The following is a 24,260-nucleotide window of genomic DNA, read 5'->3' on the forward strand; positions in this document are numbered from 1 at the left end:
GAAGTCCACCAGTATAAGGCATCATCCTCTGCATCAGCGGGTAGGGGACCCGCGACCCGGTCATGATATAAGGCATCATCTCACCATCAGCAGGGGTGAGGAGGACCGCAGCCCAGTCATGATATAAGGCTTATCATCCTCACCATCAGCAGGGGTAGGAGACCCGCGGCAGTCACTTGATGTCGGGCATCATCCTCACCATCAGCAGGGTGAGGAGGACCCGCTGGCCCAGTCACCAGTCTCGTATGCTCACCCTTACCAATGCAACACAACGATATGTTTCCCCAACAATGTTCATTACACTTGTCTTACCAACATTATTGTTTAATGAGGCGTAAGGACGGACAACATCACAACAGTTGTCACTTCTTAACTGATACGTTATAAACTTGTATAAATTGGTATCAACAAACTTGATTATATAATTTGAGGGTTTGGTGCTTCTACATCAGTTTAGTGGTTAGATGTAAGTGGGACTGCCCTGTATGGGCAATAGGCCCACTACTGATTTCACTCCTTCTTATGATCTCTTATGTACGTGGGGGGTTAGGGATTGGGTTAGGAGTTCGCGTTAAGGTGTTTGAATTCAGTGACACACTCAAGCTTCTACAATACATATCTAGCAAATAAAAATTCTAAACTGTGCCGAAACTAACATGGCTCAATTGAACACTCCTCTCTCAGAAACTAAAAGGCTAAAATAACGAGAAGGCCTGTTGAGAAACCAACACCATGCAGTGAGCCAAAGACACAATACAACTCGACCCAGGAGAGATGACCCAACATCAGTAGCCTGGCGTCAGTGTTTGGTGGTCTGTGTATGTGAAAGGATTGAGTCAGGTGGGTGGGGAGATAGATATCCTGGCCATGAGCTCTCTCTGGTCTAATTAAGCTGGAGCATTTGTTTGGAGACAGCAGTGTTTAGACAAAGAGGTATCAGGAGAGGATGGTGTGTGTGTGTGTGTGTGTCTGACGGTGGCCCATGGGGAGAAGGAGTGGAGATGGGAGGATAGGGAGCTAAGTGGGTCCCTCAGAAGTACATACACACAGATTGAGAGAGTGTGTTACATACCGTGTTTCGTCACCTGTGTGTCATCCCGCCAAGTCAACTCATGCTTGGTGATCGTCCACAAGGAGAGATTTAGTCTCTGTGGAACAACAGTAATCTTTCTCACATTTTGGGTCAGATTTTTTCAGAATTTTATTTACGTTAGTGTAGCGTATACTAGATGGGGTTTTATGTTAGTAGCCCTACATTTGGGTTCATTTCAGTTCATTTGGTTAACAGACAGGATCCATTTCTGTATTCATTTAAGTTCATATAGTAAAGATGTATTTAACTACTTTACAAAAAGCCAATGTTTTTGTAATTTATATTTGTTTTGGTAAATCTTCATGCATTATTGCGCGATAATATTATCCAACAGAACAATATATTACAATAATTTTCGGTTGACGGTGAATTGAGGAAAATAGATTCAACCCAGATGCTATAATATTTTTTCTCTGGAGTATAGAGACACACTGCCTGTACAATGCCTCGGAGCTCAACCTGCCTACTCTACATTCATCAGACTACGGTAAAGAGATTCGTTTGAAACATTTAGATTCATTCGGTAATTCACTGGATTGAACCATAAGCGAGTTCTGGCTACTGAGAACTTTCCAGGATATTTACACGGAAGACAGGCGTCATTTACGGACATCCCCAGAAGGTCGAATGAAAAAGGCATTTATATCCCTTAATTAGAATCTATCCTTGGCCTACTATATTACTATATTTGATGCCTATCGGTTTTGGGGACTGGTCAGAAGGTTTTTGGACGTTGGGGCTTAACCATAGTCCAGTGGGCAGCAGAGTGGGAGGAAGCCGTATCAATGAAGAACGGCTCAAGGGAAGGGAAAAATGTAGTAAAAAGGGTGTTTAAGCCAGAGGGTAGATGGCAGTATGTGAGAAAGGACGAACAAGTAATAGAGGAAGGATAGAGGCAGAGGATGTACTGGGGTGAGAGATAACCTAGAAGCAATAAGTTAGCCAAACCTAATCTAACAAAACCTAACTTCCAAAGAGCATAAGCGCTATCGCAATCTAACAATACATAAATTCAACCTAATCTCAACCCTCCCTCAAAAGCAACGTTTAAAATCATCCAGGTGAAATAAGCTGGGGGATAATCGTCGAGTGATGATGAATTAATATACCTTTTCGTCTATCACTGTTTGTTGCACTCTCTGGATACGTATACATGACTAAATACAACAGAATGAAGACGAAAGACATTGGATATTTTTCTCGGCACCACGGCATTCTTCCGACCAACTGACGTCCACCTCCCATGCAGCTCAGACTGACAGACAAAGATGGACGGTTGAGACACTAAATAAAGCCGCACAACTTCACCACTTCAGGTAGACAGGCAGAAAGACAGACGGAAAACAGTGCTTATAGTAAATATGTCACGTCTGTATATTTGTTCCGTGTTGCTTAAATCCTTATTAAGCTGTTTCGTGGTTTAACCCCTCTTAGAGTTATAAGATTAAATCGTCGTCCTGAAAGTAGTTTTAATTTAAACCATCGTTCTCAAGGTCATAGTATAACAATATAAAGGTGTACGTCTCCCCACCAGAAGTGTACAGAGTCACGGGGCTACAGTCAGTGAGGCCACGTCATAACACAAGGCAAATTTTTACCTCTCTTGAAACAGCAGGAACCTCGTTCCCTGCCCCCACTTGCCACCTCGCCTCTCACAACACCTGGGGACCTCTCTACACCACTCCTCCAGGGGCCGTCTCATGTAGATAAGTTGAGTCTCAGTGAGGATAAGGGAGGGAAGAGGTCAGGTTCAGGAGTGGTTGGCCAGGCTGGGTGGTGGAGTGTAGGCTTCCAGCTCTGCCCTGCTGTGCCGCTGCTGCCAGAGACCTTACAGTGGCTGGTTTGACTGGTGCTCCTGGAGGTCTATTACCATTACCCCCCTGCCTGCTGCCACCACTGTTGTTCTCTAAAATTAATTTTCCGCTCCCCCACCTATACTACCACCTGCTGTTACTGCCATCACTCTGTCTCTCCCACGCCACCACCTCAGCCCTACTTTTTTGTTACCATTACTGCCACCCCAGGCTGTGTAGTATCAGGCCAGGGTGAATCACTGCAAGTGCTCAGTACTACCATGTGCCCCCCACCTGAACCAGCTTTGTGACGACACTACCTGCTTATCCACACCTGCCTCCATCCAACACCACCACCTTAAGCCAATGTTCCCTTGTTGTTCAATCTTCTCTGCTCCTTCCACCTCTTCGCTCCTTCCTTTCCTCCATTCCCCCCTCCTTTTTCTCTCATCTTCCCCTCCCTCTTCCCCTCCCTCCTTTTCTCTCCTCTTTCCTCCTTCTTCTTTTCTCTCCCTCCCCTCTCATCCTTACCCCACTTCCCTCTCGCCAGCTCACCTGAACAGTAATTAAGGCGGAGACCAGTACAGAGAAACCAAGGAGGGAGGGGAGAGAGCCTGAAATCTTCCGGGAATCGCGGCGTTAATGGTGTCTGGCAGCAAAACAATGAGTACAAATGGCAGTGCAGACATCCTGCCCCCCCTTCCCTCCCCTCGGCCATTGCCTCCTCCTCCTCTCCTCCCTCCCCCTCCCCTTACCTTACCCTGCTACCCTTTCTAGTGCAGGTGAGTGGGGAACTGGAGATTTCTGTGAGGGTGTGTTAGGCGACCAGGGTTGATGTGCACTTGGGTTCCTGGCCTCCTCTCAGTCATGAAGTGGAGGAGATGGGGTGGTGGCCAGTAATGATGGGGAGGGGGAATTAGTGGTGTAATGGAGTGGATATGTTGTGGTGAGATGGTGTTAGTGAGTGGGGAATAGTAAGTGGTAGTGATGGTGTGTAACGGAAGGTGAATGGGATAGTGGTGGTGATGACATTGAGCGAGGTGAGGAGAGGAGAAGGAAGACGAGAAATACTGCAGTGGAAATACAAAATAATAAGGAAAGAAAACACAACTGATTAAGGCCAGGTGAGAGGTGGCAGCCAAGGCAGAGAATGAGAGGGAAGAACGCGATTATGTGCTGACTTATCACCTTACTCCCCGTGTGGAGTTGGTGGTGTGAGCTGATTATTAACTTAGTGTTGCTCTGACCACATCCACTCGTCCTCAAAGTTCTTATGTGGAGATGGTGATCATTCCCTTAACCATAGCAGTTTTGGGGACGTATCTTAGCTGGTTGGCAGGAGCGGCCACACCCAGAGTATAAAGTTGGAAGTATTTATCGAAATTTGGTCTCAAGGTTAACCGTAGTGGATAACGTGCTTGTCCTCAGTTACGGAGAGTTTGTTTGGAATCTTTTTTATTTTGAGGTATGGATCGTGCAATTTGTCATCACCACTACCACCAAAGCTGCACCATCACCACCACAGCTGCACCGCCAACACCATCACCATCACCCCAACCAATCCATCCAATGCCCCACCACCACCTGGCCCTCCTTAACACCACCACCACCACAGCTCCTCCTCCAACACCACCACCACTACAACATCTCCTTCTCCATTGCCCTCAACATTACAGCTCTCCACCACCACCACCACCACCACCACCATAGCTGCTGCTCCTTCACTACCCCCACACCATTAGTAGCACCCTACCACCACCACTAGCAGTACCACTACAACCATCTCCAACAGTTCCTCACGCACCACCACACATGGCCCCCCCCAGCACTGTTATTGGTCGATAGGGAAGCGTAAGGGCGATAGCAGGGCCGACTCGGTATAACAATAGGAAGTGAAATAACAAGCTTCCGCGAATGTTATTGTTGGCCCCTTTGATGTTCCACCCGGGATGTTGTGTAGTGTGATGTGCATTGCGTGTCAGTGTGATGTATTTGTGTCTGTCTGTGTTATTTGCTATTGTGTGTTGTCTTTCCCTGTTAATAGTTATATATTTTTTCATCAGAGTATTTTCACCCCTGTTTGGTTATCCTCTAAGGTTGAGAAATTATTTTTTGTGTGTGTGTGTGTGTGTGTGTGTGTGTGTGTGTGTGTGTGTGTGTGTGTGTGTGTGTGTGTGTGTGTGTGTGTTTTTTTTTCTTTGTCCTTTAATCTGGTGGGTTGCGGGCTGTGTGTGGCCTGACCGGGGGTTGTGTGTGGAGGAGGAGGTACACACTGCTTACCTCAGCCAGGTAAGTGGGGCACAGGTACAGTGTTAACATAGTAACTACAGAACCAGCCTCACGAACACCTATTTTCTGGAGGAATGTTAGAATGATAGCAACACTTGCCAGCTTACAGAGGCAATTTTCCGGTTGAGGCACGGCATGATAGCCACGCTAGAAGCTGACGTGATAGATTGCTAACAAGAGTGACGGCTATTTTCCTGAGAGTGGTGAGCATGATATGCCAGGAAGGGTGAGAAGGAGGGGTGAGGAGGAAGGTGAGGTGAGAGGAAGTGAGTGCTGGTTCAGGTGGGCCACACTCCTCTACGCTTGTTATGGCGGCTTACCTAACGCTGTCATCACCAAACTGGGAAAAATGGTGTTGAAGATCTGCCCCCCTCCTCCCCGTGGTGTTGAGACCTGCCGATACTACTGTGCCCGTGTGACTCATCCACCTTCCACGTCGACACTTGGCGGTGGATGGGTCGGTGGGTCGCGTGGTTAGTGTGGTGATAAGGTTGCGTGGACTGTCACCACATGTTCGTAAATCTACCACCAAATGTCAGTGAGTTTAGAGTTATTTTTTTTACCTGTTTAATTGTGTGACGTACCTGGTCGGCCGGGTTGTATTTTAATGTTTAAATATCACAGGTGAGGTAGGATCAGAGAGGGGGGGATCAGTAAGCGTTGGCCGCTGATACGTGTGTGTGTGTGTGTGTTGGTTTATGACTCAGGGCGAGGCATGACGTGGGTAACGGCGAACACCTTGACTGAGTTTAACCCAAATGTGGGATCAACTGAGAGATTAGACACCTAAAGTAAACTAACCAAACCTTATATTACCTTACCTTACTTTATATTACTTTACCTTACCTTATATTACCTACCTTTACATATATTTACCTTACCTTACCTTATATTACCTTACCTTACCTTATATTACCTTACCTTACATCTTTTTTACCTTACCTACCTCACCTTACCTTATATTACCTTACCTTAACTATATTACCTTACCTTACATATATTTACCTTACATACATATATTTACCTTACCTTACCTATATTACCTTACCTTACCTTTTATTACCTTACATACCTCAATTTACCTTATATTACCTTACCTTTTTTATATTTTACCTGTTCTTATATTACCTTACCTTACCTATTATATTACATTTACATTCTTATTACCTTTTTTACCTTTATTACCTTACCTTACCTCACCTTACCTTATATTTACCTTACCTTAATATATTTACCTTACCTTACATATATTACCTACCTTTTGTATATTACATTACCTTTTTTATATATTACCTTACCTTAACCTTTTACCTTACCCTTACCTTATATTACATAACCTATATTACCTTACCTTTCCTTATATTACCTTACTTACTATATTACCTTACCTTAACCTTTTACCTTACCCTTATATATTACCTTACCTTTATATATTACATCCTTAACCTTATATTCCTTACCTTAACCTTATATTACCTCACCTTACCTTATATTACCTTACCTTACCTTAACCTTTTACCTTACCCTTACCTTATATTACCTTACCTTATATATTACCTCACCTTACCTTATATTACATACCTTACCTTAACCTGTTACCTTACCTAACCTAACTAACCCCTGTCAGGTATCATCAAGGTGTTTAATCATCAGTTGATAATAATCTGGGGTGCCTAATACTCAGGTGACCTCAGTTATTAGGAAGCGCCACACGGGAACTGCTATATAATTTCCGTAGACTCTCTCACTGTGTGTAAACAAATATTTAATGGCGTATTGATGGCGTATTGATGGCGTATTGTAACATTATATTAATTAAACAGTGTTGACCTTGAAGGGTATTGAATTATCGGCGACGAATTCATATTGGTGCTTATTAGTTGATGCTCTGTTTCGGTATAGAAAAAAATATATCTTATTGTTTTCGTTCGTAATTCGGGTTATGAAGCGGAGTTGTTGTTTTTGTGTGTGAGAGAGAGTGTTATCTTTATTGAACCAGGTCCTCCAGTAATAGTTTATTTTATAATATAATAAAGTGGTTAAGGTTTTACGATATCATTAAGGCATTGTCCTCGTGGTTGAAGGTGCAGGATTAGGTTAGGTATCGTATAATAAATCGTTCGAATATCGTGATTTTTATCCATTAAAACCGGATTATTTATTGATTTAATATTTTCTATCATCTTTCATTCCTCTTCTGGTCTTCAATTCTCTTAGTTTTTTTTTTTTGCCTTATGTCTTCTCTCCTTCCCTCTTTTCTCTCCTTTTTATTCCTTGGTTTCCTTTATCCTTCTTTGACCTCCTTCCCTTAACTCCTCTCTCTCTCTCTTTTTTTTTTTTTCTCTCCCTTGTCCTCGATCTTCTCTTGTTTCCTTGTCCTCTTAACCCATTCTCTGTGGCCTCCTTCCTCTTTTTGTCCTCTCTTCATCTTCCTCACCTCCCTTCTTCCCTCTCTTCTTTTCTTTCTCTCCTCTCCCCTTCTTCATCTCCTTCCTCTCGTTTCTTCCCTCCTCTCCTCTTCTCTCGATTTATCCTCTATTCCTCAGCCTTTCACCCTGTAGCGTCTCCAGGTGTGTGTGTGTGTGTCAGTAGGCCGTGACGACTCTATAGGCCTGACCTTGTACACCCTCACTATCCTCCACCGCCATGCCTCCTTTAACCCATATCCTCCATATCCTCCCCTCTCCCTCCATCCTCTCCTCCCCCTCCCCACTTCTCCATCTTCCCCACCAATTCTATAGCCTGAATTCTTTCCTACCCCTCCTTTCTCCCCTTCCCTCCTCTTCCCCTACCCCTCCCCTCCGGCCTAAACGAGTAGTGTTACCAGGAGCTCCAGGGCGTAAAGAGCCTCTGGTTGAGGCTCCGGTGTCTGGGAAACTCCAGTAATGCAGGTGTTATAATTAGCTCTGGAAGGTGTGAGGGGGAGGGGGGAGTAAAGGTAATGACGATGGTGCCGGGCTGGGGGGAGGTGAGTGAGGGAGGTAGTGGGGTGGTGATGGAAGGTGGTAGGGGTGAGGGAGAGAAGGTAGAGTGGGTGGGAGAGGGGAGTGAGGGCAACAGTGGGTAGAGGCGGCAACAAATTATTACTAGAATGACACGCCAGAGATACGAGGTGTTTATGCCTTGGAAACTGGTGGTGGTGGTAGTAGTGCTGGTGGTGGTGGTAGTAGTGTTGGTGAAGGAAACCTGCCGGACGTCATGGTGGGAACCGACCTCCTTCCACTGGATGGGAGATCCTCCAACACAGGACTTCAAACTCATCTAACGAAGCCGTGTGGACGTCAGTGCTCGAGGATTCTGGACGCGGGGACAGCGAGCCTCTTGACATCAGATTTTGATCCCATGGCCGTTTGTCACCGTAACCTAGCTCTCGATGCCATAGGAGGAACGAGAACGACAAAGAAGGGGCATATGGGAGAGAATTCAAAGTGTCGATCAAGGCAGCTTCACTCCGCTAGTGTTCACAACCTTCTGGTGGGATGGGCTGGCAAGATTTTTTGCAGACTCGTGGAGCTGATCTCCGAACAAACGGCAGCCCAGAAGTTATGTCACAGCCTGGATGAGATGTCGACTGTCCTTCTCTCTTTTCGGTCGGCTTTTCTGCCTCAGGGAACGAGAGCTTCTGCCCCTACTCCGTTAGTTGCTGCAGATTCGACTATGAGGCTACAGTCTGGTGCCGATCGATCTGCGGCTCAACTAATTTAACACAATAGGATAGTTGTATGTATTAGGATATTAATATTAAGGTAAATAAATGGCGAAGGTGTGGCTATTGGAGGCTGGGCAGTTAAAAAGTATTTGGTGATGGTAGTAGTGTTGGTGGTGGTGGTAGTGCTGGTGGTGGTAGTAGTAGTGGTGGTGGTGGTGGTAGTGGTGGTGGTGGTTGGTGGTGGTGGTAGTAGTGGTGCTGGTGGTGGTAGTAGTGTTGGTGATGGTAGTAGTGTTGGTGGTGGTGGTAGTGTTGGTTGGTGTTGGTAGTAGTGTTGTGGTGGTGGTAGTGTTGGTGGTTTTAGTGTTGGTGGTGGTGGTTTAGTGTTGGTGGTATTAGTGTTGTGGTAGTGTTGGTGGTGGTAGTAGTGTTGGTGATGGTACTACTGTTGGTGGTAGTGATGGTGGTGGTGGTAGTGTTGGTGGTGGTGGTAGTGTTGGTGGTGGTGGTTTTAGTGTTGGTGGTGGTAGTAGTGTCGGTGGTAGTGTTGGTGGTGGTGGTTTAGTGTTGGTGGTGGCATTGTCGGTGGTAAGTGTTGGTGATGGTACTACTGTTGGTGGTAGTGATGGTGATGAAAACAGGAGACGAAGGAATAGAAAAAAAAAAGGAGGGAGGAGGAGGATGGAAAGAAATAAAAGGAATACGACGGAGACAACTAGAGGTGAAATTGTTCGTTTAGTCAGAAAGTTTACAGATTGTGTAGTTTGATGAGACTTAAATATGACTGAACCTTTTGAGAGACACCTGAGGAGGAGGAGGAGGAATGGGAATGAATGAGAGAAGTTGAACTAGAAGGCGAGGTAGAATGTGAAAAACAAGATGGTAGTTGTACAGGATCTATCTCTTAAAAGGTCAGAACAAGTGACCTTTTGACCTTCAGTAAAGGGGTCACCAAAATATTTGTGTAGTAGATGTTGATTCAGTTAACATCATATAAACCTGTTGTGGTGGTGGTGGTGGTGGGGGATGTTGCCCTTCGAAGAATGGGGATGAAGAAAAGGTGAAATAAAAATCAGGTAAATAGATATAGAGATTGACCAATAAGGAGGACGGAGAGTGAGAGGCGGGGGGTGGAAGTAGGTCTGCAGTGTTGTAGTTTAAGTCTATAACACACTCACTCCACCCTCTCCCTCCTGTGGAAGAAAACCTTACTTAATTACACCCTGCTGGAACGTGAGTCCTTAACCAGGCGGACTTGATTATCCAGGAATTACCATCATATGCCTGCTGCCCCCTGCCCCCACTATCATTAACCCGAACGTCTTGTTAACGTACAGCTATTACTGGTGTTGGCCACTTTGCACGATATACGCACTGTTGCCTCGCTCCCTGGAGGACACTGTACATGAGGGGCCTGGGAGATGGGTAGGGACGGTGGAGTGTTTGTTGATGTTGGTGGAGTGCCAGGGGAGGGGGGGGGAGGGTTGTTTTGCTGCAGTCTTCCTACTAGTGTGTGTATTGGTCTTATTAAAGGTGCTGTGCTGCTTGTGCTTCCTGCCTGAGGTGTGTTGGGTGGGTGTCTTTTGTCTGTTGAGTAGGGTGTAGGGTGTTGGGTGGGTATTGGTGTTGAATAAGATATTTTTTTTAGTGAATTCCAGGATGTTGGAATTAATATTGTAGGGGGTCGGAGGCTTGAGTCCTGATGACGTAAGCTCGAGCTACAGTGTGTTGGAGGAGGAGGAGAGGCAAGGTGGGGGGAGGGGGCGAGTGGAGAAAGGTGTCCTTGTGGGAGTGGATCAATGGCCTCCCAACCTTGGGGGCCAACAGGGACACGTTTGAACCCTGGCTCCCGCTAATTACACCCACAACCCCACCCCGGGGAGTATATCATCCCTGGAGGTACAGAGCAGCCAGCAGCCTCCACCTTGGCCATAACCTTATGATGATTGGATCTTGTGGCGAGGGCGAGGAGTGGTGTTGAGGCGGTGTGGAAGTGTCATGAAGGCCCCCTTGAGGAGGACTTATGAAAGGCAACTCTTCACCGCGACTCACATGAATGGCTGGGCTCCCTCCCTTCCCTCCCTCCCCTCCCTCTCTCACACACTGCCTCTCCTCCTGTGTCTAGAACAATAGATGGAGAACAAGAGAGGCGCTGCCCAAGGTTACAGCATCATAATATTACACAAACTATCTTACCTTCACCGTGTTAATTGATCTCTCCCTCCCTCCTATACACCTGGCGTGGAGGTACACCCTGGGAAATATTCACAATTACTCGGGTTTAGTAATTAAAAAAGATAAACAAAGCTTGAATGCTGTAAAAGTTTAGTGGTATGAAAAAGCCGACCTTTCCCGCGGCCCCACGTAAGGTTAATTGAAAACCTGTAAGAACCACCGAGCGAGGGAGGGGGAAGTGGGCGGCCGATAGTGGGTTTACCGATAAGTTAGAATGACGGCCGTCCTCCCTGGGGGGTGGCTGAGGTTAGTGTTGGAACACACCCAAGACTGCCTGCCACCCCAGTATGGACGTCACCCGTGACCCATAACCTACCCGAAGATGTCACCGCAGAATACAGGCTTTTGGGTGGTGAAAATTTATGCTTTGATAGTGAGAACGACAATGAACCTTTTGACGGTAAAAAAAAATTATAATGAACAACTGTATTTTACTTTTCATTTTATAAACTTGCACAGTGAAAAAAAAATAATGAGAGACCCGGACGTTTTAACATTCAACCTTTTTTTTTTATTGTCTTTATTTTTTTTTACCATTTATAATTACATGTCTTATTTTTTATATCGAGGGATAGAACAGAAAATTATGTCGTAAGGTTTTTCTCCAAACTTCCGATAGTGAAAGTCTAGACGTGAGGACTTGATGTATAACCATATTTTTTTGTCGTATCTCGGATTTTTTTTTACCCCAGTTGAGGATAATTTGAGGATGAGGATAAATCAGCCGAGACGAGGAGTGGTGTGGGTGGGTGAGTGTGTATGAGAGTGAGGGAGAGTGTGTATGTGTGTGTGTGTGTGAGAGGGAGGGAGGGAGGGAGTGTGTGTGTGAGATTCGAGGGAGACTGTAGCTACTGCTGAAAGGCCGTCCACCTCCTTCACATCCACTCCTCCTCCTCTTGGTTATCTAGGCTCCCTGGGCCCCTGCCTTTGTTGTCATGGTGATAGTTGTGATGCTGTTGCCAGTGTTATCCTGGTGATGATCCCTGTGTTCCTGGCCTGATGGTGACTCGTTAATGGTACACCGTCATTGTTATCGCGGTGGTGTCGACGCTGAGGTGCACCTAACTGGTGGCGTTTGGCGTTGTGTCTGTAATGAAGGGCACCTACCACCACCATTACCTACCACCATCTACTAACACCAATTAATACCTACCACCACCATTACCCACTTCACCACCACACGCACCACCATCTACTAACACCACCATTACCTACCACCACCATTACCTACCACCACCACATTACTCATCACCTTACCCATTAACACCACCATTACCTACTCACTACCATTACCTACCACCACCATTACCACCACCACCATTACCTACCAATTAATTCACTAACACCACCATCACCTACCACCACCATTACCTACCACCACCATTACCTACCACCACCATTACCTACCACCACCATTACCTACCACCAATTAATAATTACCACCACCATTACCTACCACCATCTACTAACACCACCATCACTACCACCACCATTACCTACCACCACCATTTTCACTTCCACCACCTCTATCTACTTAACACCACCACATCACTCACTACAACCATTACCTACCACCACCATTACCTACCACCATCTACTAACTCCACCATCACCTACCACCACCATTACCTACCACCACCACCATTACCTACCACCACCACCATTACCTACCACCATCTACTAACACCACCATCACCTATCACCACCACCTACCAGTACCATTACCTCCACTTCCTCCTCCTCTTCCCCCTCCTCCTCCTCCTCCTCCTCTCAACCCTCGACAATTTCTCCCTGGCGCAAGTTTATTGATACCACTAAAGACCTCGTGTGAGAGAGAGAGAGAGAGAGAGAGAGAGAGAGACTGCCACAATAAATCACTTGAAAATAGGAACATGGAGGAGGGAGCACTGAAGGTAGTGTTAGCGATGTAATGAAGTTCTCCAGTTCTCCTTGACCCAACACACCTCTCTCTCACACCACCATCACCCCCCAACATGCACCTCTCCCTCACCCCCACCACCACCTACCACCCACCACCCAGACATACAAAAGTTGCGTCAAGGATCAATTCATCACGTCATGTTATGTTTTATCAGACGAACTAGACAGAGGGAACAACTTATCTATATGTAGAGTTAAGGTAAGAATTATTTGTTTACGCCAACCTACCCCAAAGGCTGCAAAATAATAACCCTGGCCTGAACCTCCTTAACCCACCTCACCCCACCCCACCTCACCTCACCCATCTCCCCACCCACCCACCCCTTAAAGATGATGTATACGACAAGAGGTGGTCTGGGCCAGCGGGGGGTAATCAATAAGGCAGGCCATCTTGTATAATATATTCATGGACAGTATTTCCAGGCTATTGTGCAGTAGTTAGTTATTGAACTGCCGCCAGATGCAGTGTGTGTGTGTGTGTGTGTGTGTGTGTGTGTGTGTGTGTGTGTTGCACTGTAATCTCCTGTTGTTGTAGTTGTTATTGGTCAATCATGTGACGCTTAACTGCCTGTCTTTGTTGGATAGTGTTGTGGTGTTATGGTGATCTGTCTGTGTATCTGTTATTGTTATTCCCTTGGGGGGGATTGTGACATGCTTTATTTGTTCATGTCGTTGTTCGTGCTCTTATGTGAGTTATTTATTTATTTATTTTATTTTTTTAGTCTATAAATTTTGGGGGCAAGTTTGTGGTAGTTGTTGAAGGTATTGTGAGTTGTTAGTATTGATGGTCTTGTGTTTTTTGGTTCCTGGTATTGGGTCTCGTGTGTGTGTGTGTGTGTGTGTGTGTGTGTGTGTGTGTGTGTGTGTGTGTGTGTAGATCACCCTTTCCTCCTTACTTACCTCCTCCTTCCTTCCTCTTCCTTCCTTTTCTCACCTCTCCCCACCACCCCCCCCTCCCCTCCCCTCCTCTCCCCACCCCTACTCCCTCCCCAGTAGCCGAGGATCCCATAGGCGTGACGTGCAGATAAGTATGAGTTTTACACGGCAAGAACCTCATGTGGTGTGTGGGTGTAATAACGTGTTGCTGAAGAACTCCTTTTCCGGTGCCCTTGAACGTTACTCATGAGGGCTGGCTATTTGTGGTGCGTAATAAGTCTCACTTAATTCAGGCAGCAGCGGCAGCAACAAGCAGTAGGTGTTGGTACAAGTGGCCGCTACACTTGTTTCACTAATACCGGCAATGATTTTATGGTTACAGCTGTGTGTATATAAGAGTTGGGTTTGGTTAAGTTTGACTTGGTTAGGTAAGTTTTTTTGGGGTTGGTTGGTTTGGTTTGGTTATATCACCGTCCCCACAGAGTTAAGTTAACATCAACTGGTTAAATCGTCGTCTTGAAATGGGGGCTAAACCATCATCTCCAAATGGGGTTAAACCATTATCATCTTCAAAGGAGATTAAACCATCACCATCAAAGGATAAAATCATCATCCTCAAAAGGTTGAAATTCTAATCCTTGTAAGCCTGAGGACAACTTCGTATGAGGCAGGAGGAGGACGACACCGTGGCTGGGCTGGGTGGAGTGGGAGGTAGTAGCTAGGAGTGTGAGTACCTTAGGTGGAGAGGCAGCTCCTTCTCGTGGTCGTATAGACAGGTTCATGAGCGTGTGGGATGGCGAGGCCTCCAGGGATACTACAAGTACTATCATCAGAGAGGAGGTAGACCCGGGGCTAGTGGTCTGTTCCCTCCTCCACACTGCTCTCTCTCTCGTGTTTTCCTCAGTCATTTTTGTTGTTTTCTTGTCGTGTGGTGAGGTTCATGGTAGTGTCTGTGGCATGGTGGTGGTCTTATCACTTAATGGTAGCTTCCTTCTACGTGTTTTTCCTTCACTGTTATTTTCTTCTTCCCTTCCCCGTTGGTTGTAATTTTTTGTTGTCTAATGCAGGAGGGTGAGAAGATTTAGTGTGATTTGTGTGTTATTATTGTTGTAATTGTAGTTATTATCATCATTATCATGGCTACTACAACAACAACAATAGTGATACTTTACTGGCCCTCACAGGGTGTTTCTGTGTGTGTGTGTGGGGTGGTTACGGTTCCTGGCTGTTGGGGGAGACTACCGTTGTACACCTTTCTACAATCCTCTGTTATACTCTGGGTCTTTTTTTTATTTCCAGTACAGTAACCAGAAGCTGAAGAATGTTGATTATTAATGATAGCTGTTCTCTTTTTCACTTGATGTTTGTTGATAAGTGATTTTTTTTTAATAATATTTGTTTCTAGTACAATAACCATTAGTTAATATATATGAATTAGTGTTGGTAATCGGTTTTGTATTTTTGTTTTATTCGATGTTGACAACTGAAAGGGTTTTAACTCGTTGACATTGTGTAGAGAGGATGGGGTGATGAGTCGACTGCTGACGTGTCAATAACTGTGTTGAAATGTGTTCCCTCGTCAACAGTTGATAAGTTAATGAATAGTAAAGAGCTGTTATTGCTTTTAATCCACGTGTTTCAGCGGCTATTCCATACACTGTAAAACTAACATAGGATTATCAGGACCTTGGGGACACCTGTGTAATGTGTGAGTGGCGGAGGCAGCTGCTGCTAGTGGTCGAGTCTTGGACAAACCCAGAGGACATTTTTTCTTGTTTTTGTCTCCCAGTCCTGACTATTACCTTCACTATGTTGCTGCTGCTGCTTTTTTTATTGTCTCGCTTCGTTTTCCTCCTCGTCTTCCTCACTCACCCTCGTCTCTTCTATCCACTTCTTCCCTCCATTTTAATCTCTCCCTCATTTGCACCTCTTCCTCCTCTACACCTCCTGCCCCCTTTACCTTGCTAAGGGTGTGGTGGGAACAGGTGTGGGAGTGTGGCCAGGAGGAGTACATGCGAGAGTGTGACCAGGGTGTAGGTGTGGAAGTGTGGCCAGAGGGTAGGTGTGGGAGTGGTGTGGACAGGGTAGGTGTGGCCCTCAGGCTACTCCCAGTACAGGATGGGATCCTCATAGCGTCTGCCACACTGCCTTTGTGTCTCTCAAGAAACACACCTCCCTCTCCCCCTCCCTCAAGGTGTTGGGGCGTCCCTCTCCCCCTCCCTCAGGGTGTTAGGGCGTCCCTCTCCCCCTCCCTCAAGGTGTTGGGGCGTCCCTCTCCCCCTCCCTCAGGGTGTTAGGGCGTCCCTCTCCCCCTCCCTCAAGGTGTTGGGGCGTCCCTCCCTCCCCAAGGTGTCCTCCCCCCCTCCTCAAAGGTGTTGGGGCGTCCCTCTCCCCTCCTCAGGTGTTGGGGCGTCCTCTCCCCTCCCCTCAAGGTGTTGGGGCGTCCCTCTCTCCCTCCCTCAGGGTGTTGGGGCGTCCCTCTCTCCCTCCCTCAGGGTGTTGGGGCGTCCCTCTCTCCCTCCCTCAGGGTGTTGGGGCGTCCCTCTCTCCCTCCCCCAGGGTGTTGGGACGTCCCTACTTACCCTCGGCAAAATATTATCACCCTGTGTCTTGTTTAAGGGAAATTTTTGGTGTTCCTTCCATTCTCCTCTTTTCTCATAGTCTCATCCCTCTCTTGTTATTTTTTTCTTTTCTATTCCTTTTCTACTCCCTCCTCCTCTTCGTCTTTTCCTTCATCCTCACTCCTCTTCCCTCACTTAAAGACAAAACTACACCTTTCTCTCTCTCCTCTCCTCTCTCTCTCACGTACCGGAAACAATTACCTCCCCCTAAAAATATACCTAGATAAACCTCTCCACTGTTGACACCTGGAGTAGCGTTAAGTCTCGCCTTGGCGTGTGGTGGAGGTATGTGATAATGATGCAGGTGAAAAACACGACTCAGGTTCAATATTTATAAAGGTGTTTGTACTTCAGTGTGGGTGGGTGGAGGTGGAGTGGAGTGGGAGAGTGGGAGGAGGAGAAAGGGGCTGACGTCACACAACTCCTGCATGGTTTGTTGTTGTTTTGCGATGGTGGGGTTATCTCTCTCTCTCTCTCTATATGTCTCTCTCTCTCACACACACACACACACACACACACACACACACACACACACACACACACACACACACACACACACACACACACACACACACACACACACACACACACATATTCCCCCAACACACCCTCATCTAGTCCTCATCCTTTGACATTAAAGGCACTCGTAAATTAGGTGCAGGCGCCAATAATTCAAGGTTTGTGTGACATTCTCCTGCCCAGAGTCATTCATTATGGGGGAACAGCTGATGCACTCACTGTTAATATCGTGGTGGTTCATGGGTGTGTGTGTGTGTGTTTGTTTGTTTTTGTAAGTCTTTGGTGTATTTGTGTGTGTGTGTCTGTGTGTGTCTGGGAGTAGGTCATGGGAGGTCATGTAGGCAATGGCTCGTGTCAGGTTAATGCAGCAGTGTCACCGTGGCCCAGCACCCGTCACTTCCGTGTTAACTGCCTCATTATCGATCAGCCAGATGTTAGGACACGTATGGTGTGTGTCGGTATGTAGTGCCGAGTCTTGCAAGGTTAGCACTGCTTGGTCCGCGTGGTGTTCCCTCAACAGTTATTATTATTATTATTATTATTATTATTATTATTATTATTATTATTATTATTATTATTATTATTATTATTATTATTATTATTATTATTATTATTATTATCATCATCATCATTATTGTCGTTGTTATTACTATTATGGGCTGACTAGTTATATAGTATTAAAATATAACTTTATACCGGACCTTAACTACCGTGCAGGCAATTATAGCAAAAAACTAGGTTGGCGGAGGAGGTGATGTGAGGTTTGGGAGGTGGAGGAGGCGGAGGAGGTGCCAAGATGAATATACCTGCATGACGTCACTTCTTGGCACTAAATTGCTCCGTGTTAGTCATTAGGTTAACTGCCTCTGCCGCTGTCCTCTTTGTCTCCTGTCTTTGTTGTGCAATTAGTGTGGGTGACCTTGGTGTGGGCTTGTGGGGTGACCTTGGGATGGGGTGGAGGATTTGGTGGTGGTTGGTGGTGTAGTGTGGGCGTGTGACTGGTGTTATAGCGTGGGCGTGGAGGTGGTTGTGTAGCGTGGATGTGGTATATCTTGTGTGTGTGTGTGTTTATAGACAGACCTTGGGGTAGTTGGTGGTCGTTAATACATTATAATGACGACAACAACAACTCACTCACTTCATGTTACCATTAGCGTCTCTTACACACCTCGCCTCGGGCCACCACCACTACCCCTCACCACCACTACCTCATCACCCTCACCACCCACTACCCCTCACCACCACCTACCTCCATCACCCTCACCACCACTACCCCATCACCCCTCCCACCACACCTACCCCTCACCACCACCTACCTCATCACCTCCACCACCACTACCCCTCTACCACCCACCCCTCACCACCACTACCTCCATCCCCACCCTCTACACCACCTACCCCATCACCCTCACCACCACTACCCCTCACCACCACTACCTCATCACCCTCACCACCACCTACCCCTCCACCCACCACTACCCCTCCCCACCACTACATAATCCCTCACCACCACCTACCCCATCCACCCCCACCACCACCCCTCCCACCACCACCTACCTCATCACCCCTCACCACCACTACCCCTCCTACCACTACCCCTCACCACCACTACCCTCCTACCTCCTCCACCACTACCCCTCCTACCCCTCACCCACCACTGCCTCATCACCCTCACCACCACTCCCCATCACCCTCGCCACCACTACCCCTCACCACACCTACCCCTCCACCACCCTCACCATCACCCCTCACCCACCACTACCCCTCACCCACCCTGCCCCTCACCACCACTACCTCATCACCCTCACCACCACTACCCCATCACCCTCACCACTACCCCTCCCCTTTCCACCTACCTCATCACCCTCCTACCACTACCCCTCACCACCACTACCCCTCACCACACTACCTCATCACCCCTCCCCACCCACCACTCACCACCACTACCCTCCCACCACTACCCCCTCCCCACCACCACCCCTCACCACCACTACCTCATCCCCACCCCTCTGTTCCCCTACCCCATCCACCCTCACCCACCCACCCCTACCCCTCCCACCTACCCCTCACCCTTACTACCCTTCACCACCACTACCTCCCTTAACCCTCACCCAGTGCCGCCACCACTCACCACCACCACCCCTCACCACCACCACCACCACCCCACTCCCCCACCACCACTACCCCATCCCACCACCACCACCACCCCTCCCCTCACTCACCCTCACCCCACACCCTCCACCACCCCACCACCACCACCTCACCACCACCACCCTCCCCACCACCACCCTCCCACCACCACCACCCCTCCACCCACCACCCTCCCACCACCCCTCTCACCACCACCCACCTCTACACCACCACCCCTCACCACCACCACCACCACCACCACCACCACCACCCCACTACCCACTACCCCTCCCTACCCACTACCACCCTACCCTCACTACCACCCACCACCACCACCCCTCACCCTCACTCCTCCCTCACCCCTCACCCTCCCTCCCACCCACCACCACCACCCCTCCCACCACCACCCACCCCACTACTACCACACTACCCCACCACCACTACCCTCATCACCATCACCACCACCACCCTCACCTCACCTCTCCTGCCCCACCCACCACTCCCCCACCCCCTCACCCACCACCCCCTCACCACCACCACCCCTCACCACCACTACCTCCCTTAACCCCCTCACCACCAGTACCGCCACCACTCACCACCACCTACCCCCCTCACCTTCACCCCCCCACCACGACGTATCATCACCACTACCACCCTACACCCACCCCACCGCCACCTCTCACCACACACGCCCCACTTGTACCCAGAGCCTCACCACGCCTGTCCCGGCAGATAATGGGTTAGACGTGTGGGCTGGTAAGGTAAACCAGCGGGTGGAGAAGGAGGAGGAGGAGGAGGCAGTGAAGTTGGAGAAGAAGAGGGAAGCAGGGGTGGGGGAGAAAAAGATCGGGAAGAAGTAGGGGGAGAAGGAGGAGGGTGAAGAAGGAGGGGAAGGAAGAGGAGACGGTGGAGAAGGAGGAGGAGATCGGGAAGAAGAAGAAGAAAGGAAGAAAGAGGTCAGGAAGGAGGAGCAGGAGGAGGAGGTTGGAGAGAAGGATATTGTGTGTGAGCGGGACCTCCTTAAAGAGAATCCCTGGAGGGTGAGAGAAGAATGAACACATTTCTTTCTTTTATGTTATTAAGGAAAATGAGGTTTGTGTTTTAAGAGTTTTTTATTGTGTGTTTTATTATTATTTTAAAAGTGAAGGATGTTAGTTAGTAATGCTGTGTGTGTGTGTGTGTGTGTGTGTGTGTGTGTGTGTGTGTGTGTGTGTGTGCGTGTGCGTGTGTGTGTTAAGGAATAAGAAAATAGATAAAAGAGGTTTGTATCGCACGCACACACACACACACACACACACACACACACACACACACACACACACACACACTCAAAATCAAAACTCAACTATACACAAAAACACATCACAACCATACAAAACACTGCACAAAAACACACAAACAACATACAAACACACAAAACAAAACACCCACACAATACAAACAAGCGGCGCGAAAGAGGAGGAGGAGGAAGAGGAAGGAGAATGCAGCATTGATTTCCACTGAGTTACAAACATCAAGCTCGCCCTTCCCGTACGTGGGGGCCTTCGATTTCCGATACCGAACGCACAATGTAAACATCACTCCGCTACCCCCCCTCCCCCTTACCCCACCTCTCCTTCCCCTCCTCCTCACCTCCCCTACCCTACCTACTCCCCCAACCTTCTCCTACCCCTCTTCCTTCCTTACCCACCCCTTCCCCTCGTCTCCTCCCTCCCCTCCTCTTCTCCTCCACCACCATCATCATCATCGTCTTGGTAGTAGTTGATGTTGTTGTTTTATTAATATTATTCTTGTTTTATATTACTGTTGTTTTGGTTTTAATGATGGGTTTATGGTTTAGGGGTTTTCAGGACGAGGTTTAGGTTGGTTTTAAAGACGAGGTATTGTTCTTAGTTGTCTGAAATTGATTTTTTTTTTAGGGGGAAGAGATGAAAAAGACGACTTATTTTTTTCCTGAAGTAGTGAAGGCCGTCTCTCTCTCTCTCTCTCTCTCTCTCTCTCTCTCTCTCTCTCTCTCTCTCTCTCTCTCTCTCTCTCTCTCTCTCTCTCTCTCTCTCTCTCTCTCCATACAAAATACTAAGAAGATATACATACAGACGAATCACGCCACATACATACATACATACATACATACATACACACATACACACATACATACATACTTCTAAGAGTTCATTAAGTAGCCTTGTGAACCCCCCTCCTTTGATGTTAATGGGGGTTTTATCAAGGGAAGAGGTTCTGAAGAGTTCTTAATGACCCCTAACAGAACTCAGCAAAGTAAACACCACTCACGCTGGCTGACACCCTCTATGGGGGAGCATTTTTCCTCTCTCGGTATGCAAATTATGTTGACATTGTAGAGGAGGGGTGTTGGGTGAGAGAGAGAGAGAGAGAGAGAGAGAGAGTTAACCGTTGAGAGAGAGAGAGAGAGAGAGAGGGATAGAGAGAGAGAGAGAGAATAGCGTTGAGAAAGAGAGAGTAAGAAAGTGAACTGAAGAGAGAAAGTTAACCGTTGAGAGAGATAGAAAGTTATCAATAGAGAGAGAGAGAGATAAGTTTGCAAAGTTGTAATTAGACATTTAACTTGTGCATCTTGCAGAGTCTTACTTCCCGAGTTTCCGTGACTTTGGCGGTGATACCTGGAATTCTTCTTCTTCTTCTTCTTGGAAAGAATTCAGAGGAGAATGACAAGACTAATCCCGGACATTAGGAACCTTGAGTACAGACAGGTTAAAGCATCTTAATTTGCACTCCTTCGAGAGACGTAGAGCGAGGGGCGACATGATCGAGATGTATAAATGGAAGTCAGGGCTAAACAAAGGGGACATTACAAAGGTACTCAAACTATCCAACCAGGAGCGAAATCGTAACAATGGTTTTAAATTAGACAAATTTAGATTTAGGCGCGAAATAGGTAAACATTGGTTTGGAAATAGAGTAGTGGACGACTGGAACAAGTTACCAAATATCATCATTAACTCGAATACGCTGGATAGCTTCAAACATAGATTGGATGGATATATGAGCAATAGGGGCTGGGTGTAAACGGGACTGCCCAGTATGAGCTAATAGGCCCGCTGCAGTTTCCTCCATTCTTATGTTCTTATCTTCTTCTTCTTCTTCTTCTTCTTCTTCTTCTTCTTCTTCTTCTTCTTCTTCGTTTTCTTCTTCTTTCTACATTTTCTATCCAGTAGTTATCACCCTACATTGAGGTAGAGAGGGAGTATGTGGAGGTTGGCTGTTGAGGTAGACGTAGAGAGAGGTTAATGAAGGCTTGAGGAGGTCGGCAGTTGAGGTAGGGAGCCCAAGAGGTCGGGTGTTAAAGTAGAAAGGCCAAGGGGGAGTATGAGGAGGTCGGGTATTGAGATAGAGAGGCCAATGCGACACTTGAGGAGGTCGGGTATTAAGGTAAAGAGGCCAGGAGGTTAAGTTCTCAAGGCCTCCCGCTAATTACCTCCCATGAATAATAATACAACATACAATAGAACACCACAGTGGGTCCTCCAGTTGCTGCAGTGAATGTTAATGTGTTGGTAGAGGAAGATCTTATTTACAAAGGTGTTTTATATAAGGTAGAGATAGTTATTTACAAAGGTGTTCTGACATGAGTTGATTATCATTTACAAAGGTGTTCTGACTTGAGTTGATTATCATTTACAAAGGGTGTTCTGACATGAGTTGATTATCATTTACAAATGTGTTCTGACATGAGTTTAATGATTTACAAATAGGTTTAAAGCTTAATTAAGGCCGAGTTAATGATTCACAAATGTAGTTAGAGATTAATGGTTTCAAGATATGTGAATAGGTCAAGTAAGGTCAAAGGTAATTAAGTGTGTTGAGTTAATGATTATCCTTTTATGAGACAAATGAAACATTTTTTTTATAAGAAGAATTAAACCGGATCCGAAAAGTTAGTTGGGACGGTTAAATTAACTGTTACTGTGTTCAAAAGTCAAAATATCAACCGTTACTGGATTCAAACTTCAAAATCTTAACTGTCACTAAATTCAAACTTCAAAATGTTAACTGTCACTCGATTCAAAAACTCCCCCAAAACCTGAACCGTTGACGACCTCTACAACGACAAAACACTAATCTAATTCAATTACGTTATCGTCATTTATTCTGTGCTACTCTTTATCTCGTTAACATCCTCTTGGTCGTCCTGTTTATATACGCGACCTATTGTTATCTGTTTATATACGCATCCCGTTGTTATCTGTGTTATAGTGACAATGACCTTCTAACGTATCTCTCTCTCTCTCTCTCTCTCTCTCTTTTGTAACATCCTGTAGTTTTTGTATTATTTTTGTATATTTTGTTGTATTTTGGAGAGTTGCGTTCGTTTGTGAAGGGTTGGATTAGTTTGTACCACCCACACAAAACCTCACCATCCACACAAAACCTCACCATCCACACAAAACCTCACCATCCACACAAAATCTCACCATCCACACAAAACCTCCCCATCCACACAAAACCTCACCACCCACACAAAACCTCCCCATCCACACAAAACCTCCCCATCCACACAAAACCTCCCCACCCACACAAAACCTCCCCATCCACACAAAACCTCCCCATCCACACAAAACCTCCCCATCCACACAAAACCTCCCCATCCACACAAAACCTCCCTCACCTTTAATATTTACGTCGGCCATTTTTTTTGTCGCGCCAAGGAGAGAATCAACATAACATTGGGGGTCACCTTGAGTATTGTGGTGTGTAAGTGTGTAACGTGTGTAAGTGTGTAACGTGTGTAAGTGTGTAGCGTGTGTAAGTGTGTAACGTGTGTAAGTGTGTAGCGTGTGTAAGTGTGTAACGTGTGTAAGTGTATAACGTGTGTGCGTGTGTGTATAAGTGTTTAACGTGTGTGTAAGTGTGTAGCGTGTGGAACGTTTGTAAGTTACTGGTAGGGTGTAGGGTAGTGGCTGAGTCTCCTGTGTACAGTGTTTCTTGAGGTTAATAACAACTCTGACGGTGTTAAAGGTGTAGTAGGTGTACTAATTGTTTGTATTAAGTTGGTAATATACTAATTGAGCTGTACTGAGGTATACATATCCCGGTGTATATTCTGAGCTTCTGTTCTGATTGTGTACTCTTGTGTA

The 24,260-nt window shown here is 46.7% G+C and overlaps 1 protein-coding gene across 1 annotated transcript in view; it reads left to right on the plus strand.

Moving 5' to 3' along the window:
* The window catches only part of LOC121867877 (trichohyalin-like), a 265,880-nt gene that overhangs the window by 211,924 nt on the left and 29,696 nt on the right, over positions 1-24,260 (plus strand). The gene's annotated exons all lie outside the window — the stretch shown is intronic.

The sequence above is a fragment of the Homarus americanus genome, unplaced genomic scaffold, assembly GCF_018991925.1.
Source record: "Homarus americanus isolate GMGI-L3 unplaced genomic scaffold, GMGI_Hamer_2.0 scaffold37032, whole genome shotgun sequence".
Taxonomy (NCBI): domain Eukaryota; kingdom Metazoa; phylum Arthropoda; class Malacostraca; order Decapoda; family Nephropidae; genus Homarus; species Homarus americanus.